The 27,002-nt window shown below is 41.9% G+C and overlaps 1 protein-coding gene across 9 annotated transcripts in view; it reads left to right on the plus strand.

Moving 5' to 3' along the window:
* Positions 1-27,002, plus strand: part of PAK3 (p21 (RAC1) activated kinase 3) — a 362,804-nt gene that overhangs the window by 170,723 nt on the left and 165,079 nt on the right. For 3 of the 9 annotated variants that reach the window (XM_019660228.1, XM_019660236.1, XM_019660237.1), the window contains exons 1-2: positions 20,217-20,321; positions 22,677-22,793. The exons of 3 other annotated variants lie outside the window; for them this stretch is intronic. The gene's annotated coding sequence lies outside the window, so the exon portion shown is untranslated. Of the gene's footprint in view, positions 1-18,999; positions 19,085-20,216; positions 20,322-22,676; positions 22,794-27,002 lie in introns of those variants that run through there. 3 more of the 9 variants (XM_019660230.1, XM_019660233.1, XM_019660234.1) reach the window with 2 other exon arrangements.

Here is a 27,002-nt window from a genome sequence, read left to right on the forward strand (position 1 = left end):
GCTTTTGTTCGGCATCTTAGCTGTGGAGGGCAGTGTCACTGGCCCTCATATGTGGGATCCGAACCGGGGCCCTCTGGTATCCCAAGCCAGTTCTTAACCATCGCGCCACTCGGCCGGCTGCATCCACTTTAGCTTCTATCTGAATTAATATAGTTAGTAGTCTCTGTTGAGTTAGGGGGTAAGTATGATTGGGTTCTACTATTTATATATATACTTTTTTTCATTAACCTATAACTTTACTCATCTTTGTCAGTTTGTTTCCTTTTCCTTGTTCAGAAATAATTAACTTACTAGGACAAACTACTTTTTTTTAGCCTCTCTCAAAAATACACACACATCTCTTTTTTTATTTGCTTCAGGTGTACAAAACAATGCAATAGTTATACTTTTCACCCCTCACAAAGTGACCACCCCCCCAATCAACCACCCTGTCACCCGATATCATACATTTCTATCACAATTCCATCTATTCCACTCCCTGCACTGTGCTCCACATCCCATAACCACATATATGTCAAATATTAGTTGACATACAATATTATTCAACAGCAGCTTCAGAAATACAGTGCGGTGGTCAGGCCTCTACACCGTCCATGAAGTGGTCTCCCTAACAAAACATGAGTCCACCTGACCCCCTAAAAATATTTACATGTATAATAACATGTTTTTAAAATTTCAAAACCATAAAAATATTACTGATAATAAAGAAGTTATCTTATATGTCTTTAGCAATTATTAACAGTTGGGCTATGTAAGTATAGGGTTTGAGAAAAGCCTGAAGAACAAGTATAGTTATCATTATTACTAATATTATTAGCAGACAGGTAAAGACAATCAAACAAATGGTTATTTTAAGTTGAATATCAATTATGTAGATATGCAGGTATTTTCGATATCTTGGGTTAGCTCTCTATCCCTGATGTTGGCGGCTTCTCATCCTGGAGGAATCTTTGATATCCACTGATGGGTCCTTTCTGACAAGGTTGGAGTTTTAATTGATATCTTGTCCAATGGACAAAATTTTCTAGTTGTAAATCATGGTCTTTGAAATCTTTGTCTCCCGGGAGCACATTGAAGTGAATCAGTTACTAATTTATTAATTTCTTTAAGATAATTGATAAGTCCTAGATAATAATGTAGAATGTCTCCGTTTTTTGTTGTTGTTGGTTCTTATGTCCTTCGCATAATGTGAACAATGAATAATGAGGAGAAAGCCTGTGTTTGCCAAAAGGAATATCTCAGGTTGAGAAATACTATAAGGAGAGCTTTGGGCCAAGGGAGATTAAAATGAAAGCTTTTCAATTTTTACTTAGTTGAGTTTTAACTTACCATTTGTACATTCTACCAATCCAGATGACTGGGGTGATAAGCACAAAGAAAATGTTGTAAAATAAGCCAAATATTACAAATAGGTTATATTATTGGCCCAGTGAAATAAGTCCCTCAGTTACTATGTAATTCACAGGGAATTTTCTGAGGATTATTTATTATTTTAAATAACTTCCCTACCATTTAGGCTGTTGCTCTCCTGTAAGGGAATGTGAGACCTCACACAAATCATGACTAATACATATTTGTATCCTTGAGATGGTTGCAGTTGGATAAAATCCAATTACCATACCTCAAATGGACTTAAAGGAAATGGGAAATTTCCTTGGGGCCCACGGAGTGATTTTCCAGGGTTATCCTTTGGACAGAAAGAATATCTATTATACACCTTATGAGCTACAGTAAGAGGTTTCTAATAATATTATTTACTCCATGAAACCATCGTTTCAAGACCCCAATGTGTTAGCTCATATACATATTAATCTATATCCGTTTGGGTCAAAGTTCCCTCTTTTGTTGTCATATTTTCTTTTTTTCTGTAGCTGCCCATTGGAACTGTAAGTCTTATTGATTTAATAGGGAGAATAAACATTCTCAAGTATGGATAATTTGGCTGTTTATTACTGTCAGTCTAGCTGCAGTATCAGCCAAATTATTATTTTTTCTTCTATGATGGCAGCCTTAGAATGTCCTGGAATTTTGATAATTGCCAATTGTTTTGGTTGTTGTATGACATCTAATTTAAATTCTGTATCCTGTTTTCTATTTTTATGGGCTGCCCTGAGGTGTGAGCTACATCAAAGGTGTAGCAACTATCAGTGTAAATATTGGCTATTTGATCTTTGGCTCATTTACAAGCTCCTATTAGATCCATTAATTTAGCTTGTTGGGCTGATCTTACTCAAGTAAATAAGAAACTTAAATTTATGCTTACCATGAAAGTTATTGCATACAAAATAAGAATAAATCCTCCACATATTGGATTAGAGTAGAATTTCTGGGAAATTCAACATTATTTTAATCAGCTTTTGGCATCTGAGAGAAATAGGTGGGATTCTCTGTATACCCCTGGGGCATTACTGTCCAAGTAACCTCTGATCTTCCCAGGTGGAAAAGCAAAGAGGTATTTCCTGTATTTTTCACAGGAATGCTGAAATAGGCACTACATAAATCTATCACTGAAAAATATTGGCAATGCACACAGGAATAGCTGATAAAAGGGTATGTGGATTTGGAACCACGGGATATCTATTTATAGCTGAGATCCTGTGCAAATCTCTATCCTTTCCCATTGGGTTTCTTTACTGGGAGGATAGGAGAATTACAGATGTTCATACATGAAATTATAAGCCCCCTCTTTTAAAAGGTAATGTTGTTCAATGAGCTAATTCAAGCTGGTGTATCAGGCCTCAAATGATTTTGGCAAATATTAGGTAGAGGCAAAGTATTATTAATATTTGTTTTAATAAAAGAGTGGCTAACTTAATCTTGTCAATCAATATCTGTACTGCAAAAAAAGCCTAAAATTGTATTGGAACATTCTGTAACAAACATTCCATCAATATCAAGACTAGTTTTCTCTTCTAGGGCTGGTGGGGTGACCCTGAGGTGGCCCTGGAGTTGGCCTGTCTGTTTACTATAGCCAAAAATCTTGCCTGTCACTGGCCTTGTCTCTAGTCTTACTGTTCCTTTCTTTCCTCATTTTCCCAGTCTCAGTTGTTAAAAACATTTAAGCAAATTTCAAGGCCTTTTCTAGGATCTGAGCCTCTTTACCAGGGATGTAATGGTGGACCATAACCATTACAATACCCATTATGCTAAGCTAAACTTCCTTACACTGGCCTGTTGATGCCCAGGAGGGCACATGAACTTCAGCAGTCCTAAAATACATAAGTTTGCATAACTATTAGCAAAACTTAGTTCTTAGATTTAGTTCTCTTGTGTAACTAAAGACCTAATTAAGACAATATAAAACAGAACATATATATATATATATATATATATATATATATATATATATATATATATATATATATTTTTAAGCTGAGCCATCCTGCCACCTGTTGGCAGCTCAGCGGCTGCTCACCTCAGGTCGGGAATTGAACCGCTGTTGCTCAGAACTCAAACTCTTGAGCAAGCTCTTAACCAACTGAGCCACTCAGCAGGCCCCAGCAAAAAAATTTTTTTTTAAGATTTTATTGGGGAATCGGGGAAGGGGAACAGACAAGTTGCTGTCCTTTTGTTCTTCAGTCTAGTTGTGGAGGACATCGCTTCACTGTCCCATGTTGGTATTATCATTGCGCTCTTCCCGGGTGAAGCACATTGGTCGCCAGCCCCTGGACGGCCGCTCACATCCACTGCCAGCCAGCCCCACTGCAGCCTACGCTATTGCTGGCGACTCACGGCAGCCCAGCTCCAGGTTGAGCTGTTGTTCACCATCTTAGCTGTAGAGGGCGCAGTGGCACTGGCCCTAATGTGGGATCTGAACTGGGGCGCTGCTGCTCAGAGGTGGCGTCCCAAGCCAGCTCTTAACCAATGCGCCACTCAGCCGGCCCCCCAATCTGATTTCTTTAGTCCTAAATACATTTCACCCTTCTGGGAGGATATGTAAGCATCATTGGTTAGAAAGTCTCATACTATCAGGTTAGTTGGGGCAGATTTGAGTAGTAAAAATAGATGTTGCCCCTTAACATTTTTAACTTGGAAGGGAACAGGTTTTGATTTAGAAACAGACATTGGTTGATTAGATGTCCCTATCATATGTACAGAAGCTTTACTCCAAGGGAGAGGGCAACTTAGCTGGGTGGTGTTAAAAGATAAAGTAGTGCCAGTGTTAATAAGGGGAAATTGTCCTTGGAGCAACCCTGTGTTTGTTTCTATTTCCTTTCATTTTCTAAATCTTATTTTAGTTTTTTGCAATCCTTAAGGTGACGTGACTTTTTACAGTAAAAGCACATTCCTCTACAGGAGTTTCCCTAGCAAACCTTTGACAATTCTGTTTCTTTGTTCTCAGAAACCGGTAGGTGCATTAATTGGAATAAATCAGAAAAGCCAGGATTATATGTTCTAACAGTTCATTCAAATTCCTTTGCGAACTCATCAGAACCCTAGAGAGGGCTGGGGGAATCTTTATATTTCTTAGTTCTGTCTGCATACAACTGCAGATTCCCCTCCACCCAAGACCAGTTCCTCTCCAAAGGGAGCTGCAACAGAGGTACAGAAGAGAGACAGAGGAAAAGGAGAACAAGTCCAGATGAGTAAAGCACACATTGGGACAGCCAAAGAGGGAAAAGTGGGGTGTTGGCATTGAGTAGGTTCAGAAAACTTTAGTTCAGAGAGTCTCAAAAATTTTCTTACTAACTTCCTGTAGAGAACAACATCTCTCTGTAACATTTCAGAGGCTTCTATTTGCCAATTGAGGTAAGCCTCCAATTCCATTTAGGTTGACTTTTAAACCAGCTTTTTCTAATTGTGCACACAAAAATTTAGATGTCAAAAGAGCTCCATTTTGGCCATCTTAAATTGATATCATTTTTAGAGAAATTTTTCCATGTCTGTAAGTGCTTGTAAGACTCCTAGGAACACATCTGCAGGAGAATAACGGTGCTGCAGTCTGGGAGCTTGTTGGCTTTGAGGCACGATTTCCCATGTTAACTTTTAGTTTTCTTCTGAGATCTGCAGAGTCTGAACAAATTTCTAGTGATATGGTGTAGTGGGCTGAAGTGTGCTGCTTATGGGTTGAGCTCCAAGAGGCTGTCACCTCCCTAGTTGCTTCAACCCTCTTACATGCCTCAGTTTCTCTCCCTGGCTGTGTAGTACAACCGTGAGGACTCGAAGTGCTAGGTAAGCAGCCTTCATGTACACATCCCTGGATGAGTCAAATATTTAATTACAGTTGTGTTGAAATCCCCTATGGGGCCACTGCACATTTTGAGGAATACCCTTAAACACCTCCACCAAGATTCTTAGTCACTTAAGAATACCTGAAATTTTAGCTGGAGGGAGTAAATGCCCTTTATCTTTGGAATTGAACAAGTTCCAACTCTAATTTATCTGGCAAAAAGTTTTGTTCATACTTGCAGTAAGTAACTCCAATTGAAAATCCAAAATTAAAACCAGCTACCCATGTTTTTCTCCTGTCCAAGAGTTATCTTAACTCTTGTCCTTAACCTGGGTTATCTCAACCCTGCCACCTTGAGGATTTAAAAACAGCTCAAATAAAGTCAGGGCCACCTACCTTAAAACAGGGAGGTCCAGCATTCCAAGAAAAACCTACCCAAGTTCACACAATGTGAAGCAGGGAGCTTCACAATGCGCCCCTGCTGGTACCTAGCACCAAATCTGGGTCCTCATGGTGTTCCTGGGTGGGCTTCTTTGGAATCATGCTGACTATGCCAAGTAATGTCGATGAAAAACATTCAGCCTAAGGGAAAACTTATAATAAGAGTTTATTTGATGGGGCCGGCTGAGTGGCTCAGTTGGTTAAGAGCTCTCTCAAGAGTTTGAGCTCTGAGCAACAGCTGTTCGAGTCCCAGCCCAAGCTGAGCCGCCGCTGAGCTGCCAACAGGTAGCAGGATGGCTCAGCTAAAGAAAACCAAAAAAACAGAGTTTATTTGAGGGCCGGCCGAGTGGCGCGATGGTTGAGAACTGGCTTGGGACGCCAGAGGGCCCTGGTACGGATCCCACATATGAGGGCCGGTGACGCTGCCCTCTGCAGCTAGGATGCTGAAAGGTGGCTCGGCCTGGAGCTGGGCTGCCGTGGGTTGCCAGCGATGGCGTAGTCTGCAGCCCCTGTGGCAGTGGGTTGCCATGGGCTACCGTGTGTGGCTGGCAGCCGCAGTGAGTGGCTATCCAGAAGCTGGTGACTGATCTGCCTTTCCTGGGAGGAGTGCAGTGGTGGTGCCAGCTTGGGCCGGTGTGGCGGCATCCTCCACAACTAGACTGAAGAACTAAAGGACAGCAACTTGTCTGTTCCCCTTCCCCCAAATCCCCAGTGCTGTTCCCATCCCCCCAAATCCCCAATAAAAATCTTTAAAAAAAAAGAGTTTATTTGAGCCAAACTGACGATGACTGTCAGGAAGCAACATCTCAACAGATTGAGAAAACGCTCTATAAAATGGCAGTTTGCAGCTTACTTGATATATAAAATCAAAGGAGGAATGTTACATGAAACCCACTGCTGATAGATTAAGGGGGTGGGAGAAACCAAAGTGGGGAAATCTCTGGGATTGGATAAAAGTAAATTGGAGAGACAGCTACCTCTTTTTCATAGGTGGGAGCAGGATAATTATCAGTTCTCTTTTTACAGCACATAAAGATAGTAATCAGAAGACAAGCATAATAATGAGGAGTTTTGCAGTTTCCACCTCTGGTCCGGAAAAAGGATTACTGACATTCCAAAGATGTTATATTGGGTGCAAAAAGACAACAGACAGGCCCACTGAAAGGCACAGATTAACTTTATGAAGGAAGCTGAAAATGTGACCTCTCCATGGCCCACTTAGTTAGAATTTTTTTTTTATCTTCACGCCAACTTATGTGGTTATTTTCAGTCTCCTGAGCTTGTCAGGTTAATATGTGGTCCCTTTCCCATCCACAATACCATATGGCAGAAGAGGTGAGGACTGCAGAAAAAAGCTGAGTGAGCCTCAGAAAGGACCAAACTTTAATACCTACCCCTTGGGAAAACGATCCCATTCTTAAGAGATTCAGACATTCCAAGAAAAATGGCCAGAATTTGCACAGAAACCTAAGGAGGAAAGAGAATCCTTGAACAATGAAATTCCTATCTGTGTGTTTCCCAAACTTCACTGCAGGTTAGACTCTGAGGAGATTAGAACCTAAGGAGATCTTTTAAAATCCTGCTATCCAGATTATTTTCATACAATTAAATTTGAATGTCTAGGGATCAACCAAAGACAAGACTGTAGTCCCACAAAGTCAAATTTATTGAGGAAGTGCATTGAAAAGAAGGAAGAGAGAACATATTTTGTAACATTTGGGATCCCTCTAAGTGATTCTGAGGAGGATCTAAGGAAGCAGTAATAAAATCTGGATCAATTGCAGTTTCTGAGGTGCCGTCAGGAGAAGGGCGTATTGACTAGGAATTGGGTAATGTCGTGAGGAGAGGGTTACTGAGCAACTGGGAATCCCCAGTGATAAATGGAAATAGCAAAGGAGGTCGGGAACATCACTGGTAAGAAAGCAGTAGTCACTCAAAGGAGGTGGAGATTGTTAATGGATTTTATAACTGCTGTGTAACCTTGGGAGAAAGTATTTTCTGCTTACTTTGCTGCTGGGTTTATGTCTGGCTTCCCAGCCTGATTAATAATAGCAGGACTGCTTTTTCTTAGTTCAAGCTGATTCTTTCTTTCAATCCTGAGCAAGTTTTGACTCCTTCAGGTTTTTGGCCTTTTTTCAGAGTGGATGGGAGTGAGAAAAAAAATTGACAATAAGATCAATTATTAATAGTTTTGCTACTTTCAGCTGAGTTGGTAAATTACTTAATGGAAGAGTGCATATAAAACTGGTGAATTCTGAATAAGGTCTGTGTTTCATTTAGTAGTATACCAGTGTCAATTTCCAAGGTTTTGACAATGTACTGTGGCTGTGCAAACTAAAATTAATTCAATAGTATGCCAAAAGATTGTGGGAAACCCGGGGAAGAATACCTCGGAACTCTCTGTACTATTTTTGCAACTTCTTGTGAGCCTTAAACTATGTCAAAATAAAAATAAGATATAGAAGATGATTAGTGGGAGGTTTGTGTTGATTATCTAAAAAAGACTTTTTAAAAGCAGTCTGACTTTTCCTATGCTCTTCCCTGAATAATCAAAAATTACTTGTACCAATGTTCTCTTTATGTATCACTAGAATTGAATGTGCTGGAATTTAATGCAGAACCCATTATGATGTCAGTCAACATCCATGTCTACCAGGTACAGATCCCTGTGGGGTTGGAAATATGGGACCAGTTTGTGCATCCACAAGGTGCACTTTTAGTAGAGTCTGGAAATATGCCTTAAATATCCCCAGGTAGGAAAAGGAGAGAGAAAGCTATACAAGTCAAAGGGAAGGGCAGGAGAAAAAAAGGCACAGAGGTATGAAAAGTCAAGGTATATCAGAGAAACAATAGTTTGATGGGACTGATGCTTGGGATGTAAAGGAAAACAGGTGGGAAAGGAATCTGGAAAGATGGGTTGGAGGTGGAGTATGACAATCTAGATGTGATTTTCCACTCTCTGAAATTAAGGACTTTGGACTTTCCTTGTAGTACTTACTACATCTGTCTTGTATCAAGGTTACTTGGGTATATATCTTTTCTGTCCAACTAGATCCCAAGTTCCTTAAGGAGATGGTCCAAGTTTGGCTCATTGTGTAACATCTCTAGCTCCTAGCTGTGTGCTTTGCACTTAGTAGGTGCTAATAAAATTGTCCTAGGAATGAATAATGTATTATAAAGATGCAGCTAATATTTCCTCTCCAGAACACCTGGAGCACCAAGATAATGCTAAGTGAGTTGTTTACCCCCAGGGAAATCAAGGTAATGGCAGAAAGTCAAACAACTCATCCCCCTCAAGCTCTCTGTGTTTGGCTTTGGTGACTGGGTATGGCCATGCCCTGCCATCTTTGACACATGCCTCCCATTGCTCCTGGTCCATGCCATGATGGCATCCTATGAAGAGAGGTAATGTGCCTTTTCCTAATTGGTTTAGTATTCCAGTCACACCTCCCTCTCTTTAGCTTTGCTGGATGCTTGCAGACTTTCCTCCCCAGGCACCACCTGTTCTGCAGATCTCTGAATTATAGCAAACACAATGGTTCAGGCAAGAACTGGAGATGGTTGGTAAGGAACTCCTCAACAAGGAGATTTTCTCCAGGATCTGGCTGATGCACATTACCTAAGGGGATCTCCACTGTGCCTGTTGGTGATTTTTTTCCCCTTAGCCCCCTGAGAGAAATGTTCCATTGCTCACCACTTCATATGGTCGGGCCTGTGGATGGAGGCACTTCTGTTCCTGACAACCTCATTATGTGGTAATCAGGAACCGACACTGCCCAGGTTGTCACAGCAACCAGTAATGATTCAAAGCTTCCCTGAAAGGTCTGTATCTCTGGCAAATAATCAGTATTTAGTGCTCAGCAGATGCTGAACCGAGCAGCCAATCACAAGTGATCTGGGAAAGCACGACATCATAGTCGAGCCAGTCCAAAAAATATTTAAGATTTGGTGTTCTATTTCTCTGCTTGGTTCTTTGTCCCTTAGATTTTGTCCTCCACTTTCACCTCTCTTTTTTTCTTTTTTCCTGGTAAAATGGAGAGAACAATGAAACCAACTTTCCAAATTGAATTTGCTCTGCAATTTGACTCAGGTTTGGAAAGTACAGTGATCAGAGTGTGGGGAGAAGGAATGTATATATAATGTGATCCACTAAGGAGCAAAATCAGAGCATTAGCTCAATTAAATAATGTGGTTTGATATGTAGGACCATGGTATAAGTGGGACTAATTAAAACCAAGTCAAAGGAGAACTTCCGAATTCTCATATTAATTCATCCAGAACCACTTGCACTTAATTGTCTTATGCTTTTCCTTTGCTAACTCCCTGATGGAAGGGAGGAGGGGAGAAGATGTGGGCTTCTGAAAGCTAACAGGTTCTACAGGGTGGGTCTCTTAACAGGTGCTGATTATAGTGAAGGAAGGTGAGAAATCCCACCATTCTCAAGATCCCACCATAGGGGAGAATATGTAAATGAGGACTCATCAAGTCAATTAAGGAGGTGTATTTATAGCTCTGAAATCTGTTAAATCCCCTGTTGTTCCATTAGCCATTTGCATTCATACAACAGTCCAGGGAGATAGGCAGGGCAAGTTTCACAGAGGGGAAAACTAAAGCCCCAGGAAGTTTGTCTTGCTCAAGGTTTCCTAGCCAGAATCTAGACAAGAATCTGGGTATCCTGATTCCCTGGCCATAACTCTGAAGGCCCAAGAGAATGGTGATGTCTTAGCCATGGGCTTCCCTCTTTCCCCAATCTCTGGTTTTTAAGGAACCTAGGATGAAACCTTTCGGCATCTCTGAGGCTCCTTGCTCTTTGGCCAGCAGGCTACCCACCATGTTGCTTCCTACAGAAGACCTGGAACCCCTAATGATGAGAGTGGAGGCAGGAAGGAAGGGTCCCAGTAGTGCCTGACTGCAGTGATGGCAATAGATTGTAGTGAGCAGGCTCCGAAGAAGGAGTGGACAATGTGCTCCCAGCTAATACCTTGTACACTAGCTACCAAGCCAGGTCCTTCTGTATTCAGAGTGGGTGTAAGAGTGTGGGGAGGGGTTTAAGTGCAGCTGTAGTAGCAAAAGCTGTGAAGACTGAAAACCACAGAGACCCAGCGTCCACCACTGGGAACAATTTCTGGCTGTGTGACTGGAGGCTGAGGGGGGAAGGGAACTAGGATTTTCATACTGTGTTTTCCCAGTGGGCTGTACATTTCTGTCCTGCATCCAGTGCTTGCCCAGGTATGGCTCAGCTCTGCCTGGCACACCACAGCATTTATTGAACCATTGACCTGGAATTCAGTCCCCCTTTTGGAATAACAGGGAATTTTTTGTTTGTTTATTTTGTTTTGTCTTATCCCAAATAAGGCTATATTTTCCCTTTTTAATGCTTCCTACATGCAGAATACTGTGTATGCTTTTTCTAAAAAAGTGTACAAACAATACAGAAGTATATAAAGAAAATGGTTAATGCCCCCAACCACACACACATGACCCCATGTCTTCCTTCCCAACTTTTTAATTCCCAGAGTTACCCTATTAGCAGTTTGGTGTGTATAATTACAGCTTAAACACACACACACACACACACACACAGTTTCTTTAACAAAAATAAAATAGTAGTATATATGCTATTCTGTCACATTTTTTCACTCAAGAATGTGTTAAGGTGTTTTTCTATTTCAACACATAGGAATCTACTTGATTTTTTTAGGTGATATATAATATTTCAAAATATGTATATACCATAAATTATTTAATAATTCCCTTATTGAGGGGCACTTAGATTGTCTTTTATGTAAGTTGTTTGTTTGTTTGTTTTTCATTCTTATATGAGACTCATCAGTGAACCTACTTGAATATATCTTTACATGTTTCTATGAGTATATCTATAGTCAAATTCCTTGAGTTGAAATTCCTTGGTGAAGTGGGATATGCATTTAAAAATTTCCTAAGTATTGTCCATTTATCTTTCAAAAGGCTCTGCCACTTTACACTCCCATGAATGGTATATGGCAGTGAACAATGTTCCCTTTTTCTGAAATTTGAGAGGAACAGGTTTGAAGACACTTTTTTTTAAATTAAAGTTTATTGGAGTGACAAATGTTAGTAAAGTTACATAGGTTTTAGGTGTACAATTCTGTAATTCATCATCTATATATCACAGTGTATGTTCACCACCCAGAGTCAGTTCTCCTTTCATCACCATATATTTGATCCCCTTTATCCTCATCTACCACCACCCCTGCCCCCTTACCCTCTGGTAACCACTAAACTATTGTATGTGTCTATGAGTTTTTGTTTCTTCATTTGTTTGTCTTGTTCCTTTGTTGTTTTCAGTTTTATATCCCACATATCAGTGAAATGATATGGTTCTCGACTTTTTCGGTGTGACTTAGTTCGCTTAGCATTATAATCACAAGATCCATCCATGTTGTTGCAAATGGCACTATTTCATCTTTTCTTGTGGGAGAGTAGTAATCCATTGTGTATATATACCACATCCTCTTTATCCAGTAATCTATCCAAGGACACTTTGGTTGTTTCCATGTCTTGGCCACCATAATTAAAGCTGCAATGAACATCAAAGCCCATATATCTTTATGGATAAATGTTTTCAGGTTTTCATGGTAGAAACCCAAGAGAGGGAATGCTGGGTCATATGGTAATTCTATTTTTCATTTTTGAGGCATCTCCACACTGCCTTCCATAGTGGCTGAAGCAATCTTCATTCCCACCAACAGTGTGTGACGGTTCCTTTTTCCCCACAGCCTCTCCAACACTTGTTATTATTTGTCTTGTTCCTGATAGCCATTCTAACTGGTGTGAGGTGATATGTTGTTATGGTTTTTATTTGCATTTCTCTGATGATTAGTGATGTTGAGCATTTTTTCATATATCTATTGGCCATTTGTATGTCCTCCTTAGAGAAATGTCTGTTCAGGTCTTCTGCCCATTTTTGATTGGATTGTTTGTTTTTTTGTTGTTGAGTTGTGTGAGTTTCTTATATATTTTCGATATCAGCCCCTTATCGGAGGCATTGTTTGCAAAAATCTTCTCCTAGTCGGTTGGTTGCCTCTTTATTTTGTCGATGGTTTCTTTTGCTATGCAGAAACTTTTTAGTTTGATATAGTCCCATTCATTTATTTTAGCTTTTACTTCCTTGCCTTTGAAATCAAATTCATAAAATCCTCTTTGAACCTAAGGACCATAAGTTTAGTACCTATGTTTTCTTCTATGCAATTTATTGTTTCAGGTCTTATATTTATGTCTTTGATCCATTCTGAGTTAATTTTGGTACATGGTGACAGATAGCAGTCTAGTTTCATTCTTTTGCACATGGCTTTCCAGTTCTCCCAGCACCATTTATTGAAGAGGCTATCTTTTCTACAGTGTATGTTTTTGGCTTGTTTGTCGAAAATTATCTGTCCATATTTATGTGGGTTTATTTCTGGGTTCTCAATTCTATTCCATTGGTCTGTGGGTCTGTTTTACTGCCAGTACCATACTGTTCTGATTATTTTTGCCCTGTAGTACAAGCTGAAGTTAGGGAGTGTGATACCTCCAGCAGTGTGCTTTTTACTTAGGATGCTTTGGCTTTTTGGGGTCTTTTGTGGTTCCATTCAAATCTGATGCTATTTTGTTCTATTTCTTTAAAAAATGTCATTGGGATTTTGATGAGAATTGCATTAAATCTGTATATTGTTTGGGGTAATATGGCCTCTTTAACTATGTTGATTCTTCCAATCTATGAACATGGAATGTCTTTCCATTTCTTTGTGTCTTCATCCGTTTTCTTTTAAAAATGTCTAATAGTTTTTAGTGTATAGGTCTTTCATATCCTTGGTTAAGTTTATTCCTAGGTATTTTGTTCTTTTTGTTGCAATTGCAAAAGGAATTTTTTTTATTATTTCTTTTTCTGAGGTTTCCATGTTAGTATACAGGAATACAATGGACTTTTATACATTGATTTTGTAGCTAGCAACTTTACTGTATTCGTTTATTGTTTCTAATAATAGCTTTGTGGTGGAGTCCTTAGGATTTTCTATATATACCAACATGTCACCTTCAAAAAGTGACAATTTACCTTCTTCATTCCCCACTTAGATGCCTTTTATTTCCTTCTCTTGCCTGATTGCTCTGGATAGGACTTCCAATACTGTGCTGAATAGCAGTGGTGATAGAGGACAGCCCTGTCATGTTCCTGAATGTAGAGCAAAGGACTTCAGTTTTTCACCATTAGTTATGATATTAGCTGAGGGTTTGTCATATATGGCCTTTATTATATTAAGGTATTTTTCTTCTATACCCATTTTATTAAGTGTTCCAATAATAAATGGATGTTGTATCTTGTCAAATGCTTTTTCTGCATCTATTGATATAATCATATGATTTTTGTCCTTTATTTTGTTTATGTGGTGTATCACATTGATTGATTTGCATGTGTTGAACCATCCTTGTGCCCCTGGGATGAACCCCACTTGGTCGTGATGTATAACTTTTTTAATGCATTGTCACATTCGAATTGCTAGAATTTGGATTATGATTTTTGCATCTGTATTCATCAGAGATATTGGTTTGTAATTTTATTTTTTTTGCATTATCCTTACCAGGTTTTGGTATCAGGGTAATGTTGGCCTCATAGAATGAGTTTAGGGAGTATTGTCTCTTCCTCAATTGTTTGGAAGAGTTTGAGTAGGACAGGTTTTAGATCCTCTGAATGTTTGGTAGAATTCACTAGTGAAACTGTACTTTTGCTTTGAAAAGGTTTTGGATGACTGATTCAATTTCCTTACTGTTGATCGGTCTATTTAGATTTTCCAATTCTTTGTGATTCAGCCTAGGAAGGCTATCTATATGTTTCTAAGAACATGTCCATTTCTTCTAGGTTGTTTCATTTGGTGGCATATAACCCTTCATAGTATTCTTGGAAAATCCTTTGTATTTCTATGGCATCCATGGTAACTTCCCCTCTTTCATTTCTGATTTTGTTTGTTTGTGTCTTTTCTCTTTTTTTAAAAGATTTTCATTGGGGAATTAGGGAAATAGGAACAGTGCTGGGGAATTGGGGGAAGGGGAACAGACAAGATGCTGTCGTTTTGTTCTTCAGTCTAGTTGTGGAGGACATTGCTTCACTGGCCCAAGTTGGCACCATCATTGCGCTCTCTTTTCTCTTTTTATCTTAGTGAGTCGAGCCAAGGGTTTTCCAATAATATTAATCTATTCGAAGAAGGCCAGCTCTTTGTTGCATTAATTTTTTCTATTATTTTTTTTGTTATCTATTTCATTTAGTTCTGTTTTGATGTTTATTATTTCCTTCTGCTGACTTTGGGTTTCATTTGGTTCTTCAAATTGTAATGTGAGGTTATTTATCTGGGATTTTTCTTGTTTCTTGAGATAGGCCTGTAATGATATAAATTGCCCCCTTAAAACTGCTTTCATTTTGGGCCGGCCAAGTGGCACGTTGGTTAAGAGCTGGCTTGGGATGCCAGACGGCCACAGTTCGGATCCCACATATAAGATGCTGAACAATAGCTCAACCTGGAGATGGGCTGCCGGGAGTTGCCTGCGACAGCGTAGGCTGCAGCTCCTGCTGTGGTGGTTTGCCATGGGCTACTGTGTGTACCCAGCAGCCAGCAAGAGCGGCCAGCAGCCGCCATGAGTGGCCATCCAGAAGCCGGCGACTGATCTGCCTCGCCCGGGAAGAGCGCAATGATGGTGCCAACTTGGGCCAGTGAAGCAACGTCCTCCACAACTAGAATGAAGAACAAAAGGACAACAACTTGTCTGTTCCCCTTCCCCCAAATCCCCAGTGCTGTTCCCATCCCCCAATTCCTCAATAAAAATCTTTAAAGACAACAAAAACAAAAACAGAAAACTGTTTTCATTTCATCTGAAAAATTTTGGTAGGATGTATTTTCATTCTCGTTTGTTTATATGTATCTTTTTATTTTTCCTCTTATTTCTTCTTTGTCCCAGTTGTTTTTTAAAAGTATGTTGTTTAATCTCCACGTATTTGTGGTCTTTCCTGCTTTCTTTTTGCAGTTGATATCCATTTCACAGCCTTGTGATCAGATAATATACTTGGTGTGATTTCAATTTTGTTAAATTTGCTGAGGCTGGTTTTATGTCCCGATATTTGGTCTATCCTTGAGAATGTTCCATGGACACCAGAAAAGAATGTATATTCTGATGTTCTACGATGAAGTGCTGTATAAATGTCAATTATGTCCATTTAATCCAATGGGTCATATAGGGCTGATATTTCTTTATTTATTTTCTGTTTGGCTGATCTATCCATAGCTGTCAATGGTGCATATGGGTCCCCTACTATAATTGTGTTTTGGTTAATTTTTCATTTAGTTCTGTTAGTAGTTGCTTTGTATATTTCGGTGCTCCCTGATTAGGGGCATAAATATTGATGACTGTTATGTTTGAAGATACTCTTTTTAGTTTACTTCTGTTGCCACAAGCCACATCCCAGAGTCTCTCACTTCTCATGTGACTCAAGGAACTAGTTGGGTTGGTGGAAACCAAAGAAGAAGTACAACTAGAAATGCCATGTAGATCGGTAGAAAGAACACAGAAGTGAGAGTGGGAGACTTGGTTTCTAGGACCATTGGGCAGGCTACTTTACACCCATTCACTGGGCATTTACCTGTTCATCTATGAAATGCAAATCATTATAATTGCCCCAGTACACTGCTATGGTTGTGAGGATCAAACAAATGTGGTCTATAACCTGAGAAGCACGATACATATGCCAAGTGGTTCATTTGGTAGTGTTGTTATTACAGACTTAAATCAATGAGCTTGGGGAAGGGAATGGGACAGTGGGAGTTGAGTAGGAAAAATTACACAGATGAAATCTTCCCTGAAAGTTTCCATGCATTTGTCCTATATTCTTAGAGAACAAACCATGTTGGCAGTGAAGGCTGCTTTATGGTATCAGGAATAACATAGGTTACTCCCCTTTCACAAGAAGACTGAAGTGTTTTGTTCTGGGCCTGGCTCTTAAGTCCAGTCCTCTTTTGGTAACACCATTATGCTTTAATCTGTCAAGCACCAATAAGAGTTTGGCCTCATACTGCTTTCTATCATCACCAGGGAGAGAAGAAATACATACATGAAACATTCAAATAACCATGTGCAGTGACTGCATAAATAGCTCTGATTTATAGCAGAGGTGTACAGGAGGATTAGAGTGAAATCAAATACCTTTTAATTTTACTTTAAATTGATACCCTAGAAGATCCAAGTCAAGTTATTAGACAGGAAAATCCAGTTATATCATTATATTTCTTTAAAAGGTATTCTTACTATTTAAAATAACTAGAGTAAGTGCATTTTCCAAATCAGAGATGTAATATTAAGTAAATGACATTCATTTACATCAGTGCTTTTTTAGATAACTTTTACTACGAGGTAAAAACAAAAATCAATGTGATAAGTTACTTTTTTTAACTCCAAAGTTAATTAAAAATAATTGGCAGTAAAATAATTGGAAGTAGAACCAATATGATTTCAACCTATCAATCAGGGATTTGAGAAGGAGGGTGATGGGTGTTATGCATTAGGAGGCAAGTATCCACTATGCAAAAAAAAAAAAGCTATTTAAAAAATGTCTGATTTTTAAAAATCACCAATCTGGTATAATCTGTCTTTTTTTTCCAAAGCAAATATGCATTTTAACAGAACCAGTAATACTACATATTATGTTAGAAAGCGCATGAGCTTTGGACTCAGATATAGATACAAATCCCAGCTCTGGCATTTTCTGCAAAGTTCATGTCATACTTACGTATGCATAAATATATTTTTAATTTAGAAAAATTAAAACTAGAATGCAAAGTGATCCTTTGAACAGTCTGGAGTATGTAGTTCACTTAGTCTTTGTCTCCCTCTTTCCTGCTTTGTCATACATTGGAAGAGTCATTGTTCTTTTTTCAGTTCCCAGTGTCATCACAATTTAAAATAAATTAGTCCAAAGAGGCATCCCATTCTTCAACTTCCCCAGATATTGTCTCTGATGAATCTAGAGGCCTGCCGTATAACTTTTCCTAAAAGGCCTTTGGCAGACATATTAGTTCACTTGGCCTTGAAACTTATTTTGTTGGCATTATGGAGAAGTGATTGCTGGATGTTATGCAGAGTAGGGAAAATTGGATAAAAAAACCAAACCATTGGGGAGGGTCATGACCCATTTTGACCATTTAAGTATGTGAGGATATATTTATATTTTTAAAAAGTTTGAAAGTGGAGAGGAAAAATCACCCATAATCCTACACTTTAACTTGTATAATTTTATGTTCTTTCCTGATCTTTATTTGCAGGCATATTTTGCATCATTATTATTCAAATGTACTTATCCGTCTGTATTCCTTCCTGTTTTTTATGAGAGTTTAATGTCTTCTTGCTTGGATTTACAATAATTTCCATAAGCTAGTTTTGGGGGTATGGATTTTGGTGTAGCAAAAGATGATTTTTGGAGCTTGACTGTAGGCTTTGGACACTGACAAAAATTTGAATATTTTCTTAAAGACAAGAGAGGCCATGGAAGGTTTTAGGGTGAGTCACATTTTAATGAACTTAAATGCATATGTATCTATAGGTATATATAGATATAGATATATAAACTTGAAGTACATTAATTATTCCTTTTTTGTGTATAATGTCCTGTTTCGAAATGTGTGTTTCTTGTGCAGAAAGGTAGTTTCTCTATCTAGATTGTCTTCCCTGAATCCCACTGCCATACCTGTCTCCTTGAGTTTACTGTGCATTCCAGAGACTCCATCAGTGTAACCTGCTTGCCTGACAGGTGGTGTCCCAAATTCAAACCATCTCCCCTAAAAAAGAGTGCCGTGTAGTTGGACAGATTTCCTCCCCTGAGAATTTATCTGAAATTCCAGTCTTCCTGGGGGGTCAGTTATGGAAGAGAAATGAAATACCCACTCCCCTTCCTACTGTCAGGTGACCGTCTTTCTTGCTGGGCCTGATTTCTGTCTAGACAACACTGACAGTGTAGAAGTTTCCGTCTCATTTTCCTTTCCCTCTCCCTGTTCTCTCCCCTTCACTTTTTTTTTCCTTCCTAGGCGCTTCCTACCTGGAAACAAAAGATTGGTCCCCAGTAGCCCACTCAGGGTGATTTTAGTTTGATGCTCATCCTCTGATTGGCCTATATACGGTGCAGAGCCCAGGTGACGTCATAGCAGAGAAGGGGCTAGGGAGCGGTTGTCTAGCTGGGCTCTACCACCGGCGGGCAGCTGTTGGCGGCGAGCGGTCTGGGGTCTCGCTTAGGGGGCTGCTGCTTTTGCCTGCCTGGAGCAAGCGCGCGGGGCTGGGAGGGACAGCCTTGGGGGGGTGGGAGGGATCGGGCAGGGCCCGGGGCTGCGGCTTCGGCCGCGGGGCTGCGGCTCCCCAGCCCCGCCAGCCCGAGCGCTTGGAGGTAGAGGAAAGGTCTTGACAGGGTGGCTGGACCAGTGGCAGGTAAATCCCACGACTTATGTATGGCACCTAGCTCGCTCAGGGGAGGGGGTGGCGGCTGGGCATTGCTTTTAGGCTGCTGGGCAGATTTTCTGCTTTCCTGGACCCCCTCCTGCTCTCGCGGCGTTTCCAGCCTCCAGTCCCCGATGTTGCTTCCCTGAGCCCTGAGGCCCAGTGCGCAGTTTGCAGGATCTTGGGTCACGAACGTGGACAAGTGGGTGTGTCAGGGCTCTTTTCAGAGGGCTTGGGCCCCTTCGTTGGGTCAAACCCTAGACTTGCTTATTGGGGCCTGGGCCACTGGAGACAAAATCCGCCCCCAAAGCTACCTACGTCAGCTTGTAAGTCCTATGCCATCTACCCGCCCCTTCCCCCAGCCACTGTAGTAAGGACGGTACCCCCCCACACCAGGGGGAGGGGTTGTGGCGACAGCCCTGGCAAGTCCAGGGAAGGGGGAAGAGCCCTACCTGAGCAAACAGAAAAAGTGACGATTTTCTTAAAGGGGAGGCTTCCCCCCTTTCTTTTATTTTTCTTTACCCCTTCCCCTTTTTTGGTGGGGGCAGGGTAATGTCAGGAAGGCTCTTTTGTTCTCTTGTGGCGTTTGGAATGATACAATGATGTCCCTAGAAAACCTGGGGTTCCTCGGTTGGCCTTTGTCTTTGTCTGGGGAGGCGGTCATTAGGTTCACTGCCCTCCTTCTCTGTCCCCCTCAGCTCCCAGGGGTCATTGCCCTCAGTTTGTGAATTGGTGCTGGCAAGATTACTGCCACACTTTGGGAGAGATTGAACATTTTAGGTTCTTGCTATTGCAGTTTTTTCTTCCTTAGGTGATGGTTGAGGGGTGAGGTGGGGCTGGGGAGTGGCTGGAGGGTGATCCCCACAGGGAGGGTGCCAGAGGCCCCACTCCTTTTTCTGTTTTTTTGTTTTGTTTTGTTTGGTCCCACCTTGCAGAATCCAGGCCAGACACTGGACTTGAGGGTTCTGGGCTGTGGTCTGTAGAAGCAAAGGAGAGAAGGGTGAGTGGATTTGCTTTGGGAAGTATGAAGGGGGCGGTTGCAGTGCTTTTTTTTTTTAATGGCTTTAAGCAGGGAAGCCTTTAGCCATGTTAGTCTTGCTCCCCTCGTGGTTTTTCAGACTGAAATCCAGGCCAACTCTATGGCTGTCTGAGGTGTTGGAACAGAAGGAGGTCCATTCCTGTTGGTGACAACACTGTGGCCCTGTTCTGAGATGCCCAAGGTATAAAGGTCAGTGTGCTTTTCACTGGGCCATTTAAAAAATTATAATTGGGCAGGTCTGTGTTTTGGTACTTGAGGCCCATAATCAGGAGCGTCTTTGGGCAAAGGGGCTTAATATGGTCATTGCCATATTAGTAGGCAAGGCAGTAGCCATGTAAGCCTCTGTTTCTGGATACAAATGTCATAGCCCACTTCCCAATGAAAGAGGCAAAATGAGAAGAGACTGGGATGTATGCTGGGTAAAAACTGATAGCTGAGAATCCTGAGGACAGAGGGACCTTGAGGATCAAGAAACAGACCCTCCAAGCCAGCAAGTGGGCCTTGTAGGAGAGAGCTAACAGAAAAAGGAGGTACAGCTGTGAGAGAGGTGCAGGCAAGGGGCCACAGCAACTTAAAGGATGTTCCAAGTAGCTGACCATTCCCGCAGGTTGCAGATTTTGGGGTTGGAGGTGGAAATGGTATACAGAGGTGCCAAAAAAAAGGATACACATTTTAAGAAAGGAAAAAAACTATTAAAATTGTAATACTCTATATGTACTGATAACAAAAGATGAATACAAGTCACGTTTGACTTCTGCAATTACAAGAGGTGCTCAAAGTGATTACCATCAGCATCCAGACACTTCTAATTACAGCAAACTACTGCTTGAGCAACGTTGACCAAAGTTTCCACTTGTATACATTTGTTGACACCCCCAGTATAGAGCAAACAAGCATGCTGAGGACTTTGGGGGAAGAGCAGTGGACATGACAGGTGAGGGAAATGAGGAATAACTGTGGGGGTGGGCAGGTGCTGCCTTCCCAGAGACTCTGCTATTATGAGGTCAGAGACTAAGCTACTATTGGGTTGTCGGAAAATTCATGACACATGTTTGCAACAGATGGCAGTAGTTCATTTTTGGAAGTACTAGAGTCATTTGTACCTATGTTATTCCTATATCATTTGACAGCTGACAGTTCTAGCTTCACTCAAAAAAATTGAGTGATTTGGTTGAGTTTTGGAGATTTTACAACAAGTTGAAGATGGAAGACCAAACTATGCATTTTTGCCATATTTTACTCTTTTACTTCCATAAAGGGAAGAATGCGCATCAAGCTTGTGGAAAGTTGAATAAAGTTTACAGTGACAATGCTCTACAAGAACGTCACTGCCAATGATGTTTCACAAAATTCCGTGCTGGTGATTTTGATCTCAATGACGCTCATCAGTCAGGGAGGCCCACCGAGGATGATGATGACAAAATAAAGGCATTGATCTAATCAAATCCACATTACACGACATGAGAGATTGCAGAAACATTGAACATCCATCATTCAAGGGTTCACGACCGCATGAAGAAGCTGGGATACATAAGCAAGCTTGATATTTGGGTTCCACATAAACTCGAAGAAGTTCACTTGATGGCGCGTATAAACATCTGCAATATGCTCACTAAGCATGAGGAAAACGATCCTTTTTTGAAGCGACTGATAACTGACGATGAGAAGTGGATTGTTTACAACAATGTGGTGTGCAAACGGTCTTGGTCCCGACGTGATGATTCGCCTCAAACGACATTGAAAGCAGACATTCATCAGAGGAAGGTTATGCTCTCAGTGTGGTGGGATTTTAAAGGTGTCGTGTTTTTTGAGCTCCTACCAAGGAACCAAACAATCAATTCGAATGTGCACTGTAGGCAACTGGACAGTTTGAACAAATCCATCATCCAGAAATGTCCAGAGCTTGTTAATTGTAAAGGAGTTGTGTTCCATTGCAACAACACGAAAACACACACAAGTTTGATCAACCATCAAAAACTATTGGAGCTTGGATGGGATGTGTTGCCAAACCCACCTTACTCGCCTGACCTTGGGCCATCAGAATTCCACTTCTTTCACTCTCTTCAAAACTCCTTGAGTGGTATAATGTTCAATTTAGATGAGGCTGTAAATCAGCACCTTGTTCAGTTTTTTGCAAATAAAGACAGGTCTTTCTATGAACGAGGAATTATGAAGCTCACTGAAAGATGGCAAAAGGTTATTGAACAAAACAGGCAATATATCATTGATTGATCTTTGTTCTTTCTATAGATAAATGACCTTTGAAAAACATAGACAAAACACATCATGCCTTTTCCGACAACCCAATATAAGGTTGAAGAGAGTAGCCACAGCAAAATAAAATTAAAGAAAAATTTTAAAAATCAGATCTAAAAATCAGAGTAGGCAAGATCAGATGGGGTAGGTAGGAACAAAGTGATAGAAGAAAAAACATTGTCTTACCAGGAACCCAAGGCCCTGATTTTTCTGGTAAGATGGGGAATTTGGTGGTTTTGGCACCTGTGGCTCAGCCCAGACTTAAGGGGATTAATTCTCGATTTTTAGGGAGTCAATAGCATTCCCACCGTTGTAACCGACCTTTGAGAGCCAGTAGCTTTTGGTCAAGAAAAGGAGAAGAAATTCCCTGAATGGCAGCCTCAACAACCAGCTCTTTCCTCCTGGGTAAGGAGAAGGGAGTGAGGGTCCAGGGCCCCAAAGGGTGTTGGGGGAGCTTCAAATCTGTCCTAGACAGGTAGGTTGATTGCTTTTAGATGGGGTGGGCCAGGGCCAGGTCTGAGGCCCTTGAGGCATGGAGTATCTGCGTGTGCTCAAAAAAGAATTTTTTTAAAGCCCTCTTTGCCAGGCAGGGGCCCATGGGACCCTGTACGGGCTGAGGGACAACGGAAACAACTACCCTAGAAAGTAATTGCAGCTTAAGTTTCAGCTGTCCTGTTTTCCCCCAACCTCTTCACCTGCCAGAGGCTAGGCGGTTTCATCTGCAGGGCCTGAGGTGGACACACTTGCCAACTCCGCACTATGTGGCTTGTCCAGCAGGGGGCAGGAAAGGGCACGCAGTGGAGCACAGGACTGGAGTCTTCCATTTCAGGTTTGAAACCAGAGTCTTGAATCCAGTAACAGCCAGATGTAAAATCTGGTACAGGTGTACCAAAGAACCAAGTGAACCCCAGGTCTGGCAGTCTATTTTCATTTCCCCTCAGAAATCTGTGGCTTCCTATCATGATCTGCGACTTTAGAAGGTATTTGCATTTCCACATGTGGTGATTACTCGAGTCACTAAGCCTAATCCGGAGTTTAATTGGAAATGTTAATCAATGCAATGGATCCGTGTCTGATTTGCATATTCGGTCAATTATCTGCAGGTTAAGGCAATCTGTGCTGCACTCAGGGGATGTGATGAGGGGCAAAAAGGCATAGCTGCAGCTAGGTAGGCAGGTGGGAAGCAAAATGGGAGAGGTGAACCTTGAAGACTAGAAAGAGATGAACAATTTACTGGTGGGGAATGTAAACCATTCCAAAGGCTTGGCCACAGAGAGGGCTGGGAGACTGATGACTGAGATAAAATAGGATGTTCTTGAAGGCCACACAGTGGAGGTGGAGGCCAGGGTTTTGCTCTGAGGTGGGAGGGGGCTAGATTTGGAGAAGGAAGTTTTTTAGGAACTAGAGGACTAGAATCTGGTGTAGAATGAACGCTGGGAATCAGAAGTCAGGCGTTCTGGTCTGAGTGTTGCTAACCTTCTCTGGGCCTCAGTTTCCTTGTCTTTCAAACAATGGGGTTGGAGGAGGTAGTTTCTAAGATGGTCATGAAATGTTAAGATGTGGGTCCATTTGGTTTTTGGTAATAAAGACAGGTTCACTAAAGGACAGCACTCTTCCCCAAATGGACCCCTTCTAAATTACACTTCTTTGGTATGCTCTCCAATTTTGGGGAAAATAGTACAAAACAAATCTATAAGCCCTATACACACATTTCATCTTTCAGCAGTATGACTTTATTTTTATTTCATGTAAATGAGGAACAGTAGGGAAAAGAGAAGCCCGAGTGGATAATCTGCTAAGGACACTATAACCAAGCCCCTGAAAAGCTCTATGGGGATCTTATACAGATCTTATATGGTTGGAGGGGGAGGGGAGGGGCAGAGATTCACTACTGGCCCTGACTCCCTAAATGAGTCTCAAAACAGATGGGTTTGGAGTAAGGGTGAAGGAAGGGGGCTGGGCTTTGGGTAAGGGTCTTTTCACATCTATCTCCTGCCCCTATCTGTCTCTGAGCCAGGTGGACTTTTTGGAATTCTGCTATCCTCAAGAGACCTACCCCTAACAGTCAGCACAATAGCGCCCTCTAGTGACCGCAACGGAGACACCTTTGGCAGAACTCCCCATGCACCTCATTGCCCAGCTCTCGCGCCAGAGCTAAACCCTTGTGCAGCAATTGCTCACTGTGGAGAATGGCTCCAGTCCTTCCAAGCGGCCTGGAGGAAAGACTCAGGCAGTTGTGGCTTTCTTGGGTCCTTCTCATATACATATGGGGCTGGGAATTGAGAGAGGGAGTCATGCCCCCCAGGGCCCAGTTTCTTCCTTTGGGCCTGAAAAAGGCTCCAAAACTCCTTTCTTAGATATCTTCAGTGCTGGGCCAGGTACCTTCCATGAGAGGGCTCTGGTAGAGAGAGTGGTTATCTGCAGCTTCCTTCACCCACCCCCAACAAGGTGGCGGCCCTAGTCTCCATACGGAGATGCTGGCAGGAGGCTGGAATGCAGCAAAGCTGGGGTGCTAATCAGCACAAGCTGGGTGGGCTAATCCCCACCCCATACTCCAGGAGAAGGCTGGGCCACAAGTGCACACACAAGGCAGTATAGTCACACAACATGACAGACATAGATATATGGATTAGCCACATGGCACACATACACAGCATGGAACAGATGCAATAAACATACAACCGAGTACAGACCTACAGCACATACACAATATGGTACTGACACGATACACACAACATGATATAAACATGACTCTGCACATATGATACAGACTTGATATACACACAACATAGTATAGATACGATATGGCACACATACAACGTCGTCCAGGCATACAAGGCACACAGTACAACGTGGTACAGGGAGCAACACAGATATACTCGACCCTGCATGTGCTCATTCACAGGACACACCCCAGGCCAACAGGAGTGTGGCAAGCAGGTGGAGCACTGTGTCCTGCCAGTGGCATCTGCCCTGACTCCAGCTGTGCAACTGGTGGTTTTGAGGCAGGCTGCATGGAGTTAATAAGCGATTGAGGGGAGATGGAGATAAGCCGAAGGAAAGCTCTGGATCTTGCATAGAAACATGGAGGCACTCAGTTGGTGCATTTCTCCCCCCCCCACCCACCCATCCCAGATCTTCTACTGTTATTCCCCACCACCATGGGCGTATGCTGTCACCCTGAGACCAGCCCTCAGCCCTGGGGATGAGCAAGGGACTTTTTGCAGCCATTCTTCTTGAGCCCTCTTTGAGCCTTGTCCCTCTCTAGAGCTGTGGCAGCCCTCACTCCTCTACACCCACCCCATCCCCTTTTAGGATGAGCTCATGCAATGGGGTAGCCTGAGGGCACATCAGTCAGCCGGACCGCGGGTGGGGTTTGGAAAGGCAGCTTGGAGTGTGCATGTAGGAAGTACACAGGGAACACCAGGGCCACTAGGGTACAGAGTACAGATCTACTCTAGAGTCTTGCAAGGAGTGAGTGACAGATCAGGGGTATGGCTTGTTGTTTTTTTTGTTTGTGTGTTTGTTTGTTTTTATTCAAGAAGGGAGAATTGGGAATCTTGGGGCTTTTCTTGGCTCTCTGAGGTTTCAATTTCGCTATCTCCACCTTTGGATATCAATCCATCCATCCCTGACTTTGGATTAGGACCCTGTGTCTTCTGGTGTTCTCCAAAAGCACTTGTGCTAGCCTGGATCAAGCTTTATTGCAAGTTACATATAGGTGCTGCTTTTCTTTGAGGACGAACACCGTGGAGGGAAGGGGGTCAGGGTAGGAATGACTGCAGAGCTTGGGGTCTTGTCAAGGGAAATTTGGTCTCCCCTTTGAGAGGCGTAAGTGATTGTGGGAAAGACAGGAATGAGAGGGGTTAAAGAGACCTCATCTCCTTCATGGCTGGACATGGAAAAAGCTCTATGGGGAAGACAGGGTAAATTGTCACACACACACACACACACACACACACAGTATATACTCGCCTAAGAAATCTGGGGAAGACTGTGAAAAACATTCCTGTGGTGGAGATTGGGGAAAGGTGGAGGGAAGTTCCAGTTGGATCAGAGGCTGAGGCCCTCAGCAGCTGTGAGATGATAGAGGGACTTCAGAGTATTTCCTACCCTGCTGAAGGACGTTGTTGAGAAGGCAAATGGAAATGGAGAGGGCCACTGAGAGTTGAGGGATGAAGTAAACTGAACAGCAGTGCCAGGTCTTCAGGAAGCACAGTTATCCTCAGAGCCCACCTGCATTTGCCATCATCTTTCATTTTTCTATTCTACACGAAACTATACCACCTCTGGTAAATATGCAAATATTTAATTCCTGTCATATTTGATTTAGTCCTCCCAACAGTTGTCCCAGGTGACTAGGACAGGTCTTTTCCACTTATAGCACATGGATGCAGAATGAAGTGATAGTATTTCTGTACTTGAATCTCCCAGTTCAGTGCCCTTGCTGGACTCCTACATAAAAATGCTGTTTTACATTTCTCTGATTCTCTGCCTTTTGAAGGGATCTCCTGAAATTCACTGTAGTGTGTGTGTACTATTTGGGGGGTTGGGTGAAGGAGTAGTTGCAGGTGGGCAAAGAGGTTCCCGTTCCCCCACAATACTTCTCTTGGC

This window comes from Hipposideros armiger, unplaced genomic scaffold (genome assembly GCF_001890085.2).
Source record: "Hipposideros armiger isolate ML-2016 unplaced genomic scaffold, ASM189008v1 scaffold_314, whole genome shotgun sequence".
In the NCBI taxonomy this organism is placed as follows: domain Eukaryota; kingdom Metazoa; phylum Chordata; class Mammalia; order Chiroptera; family Hipposideridae; genus Hipposideros; species Hipposideros armiger.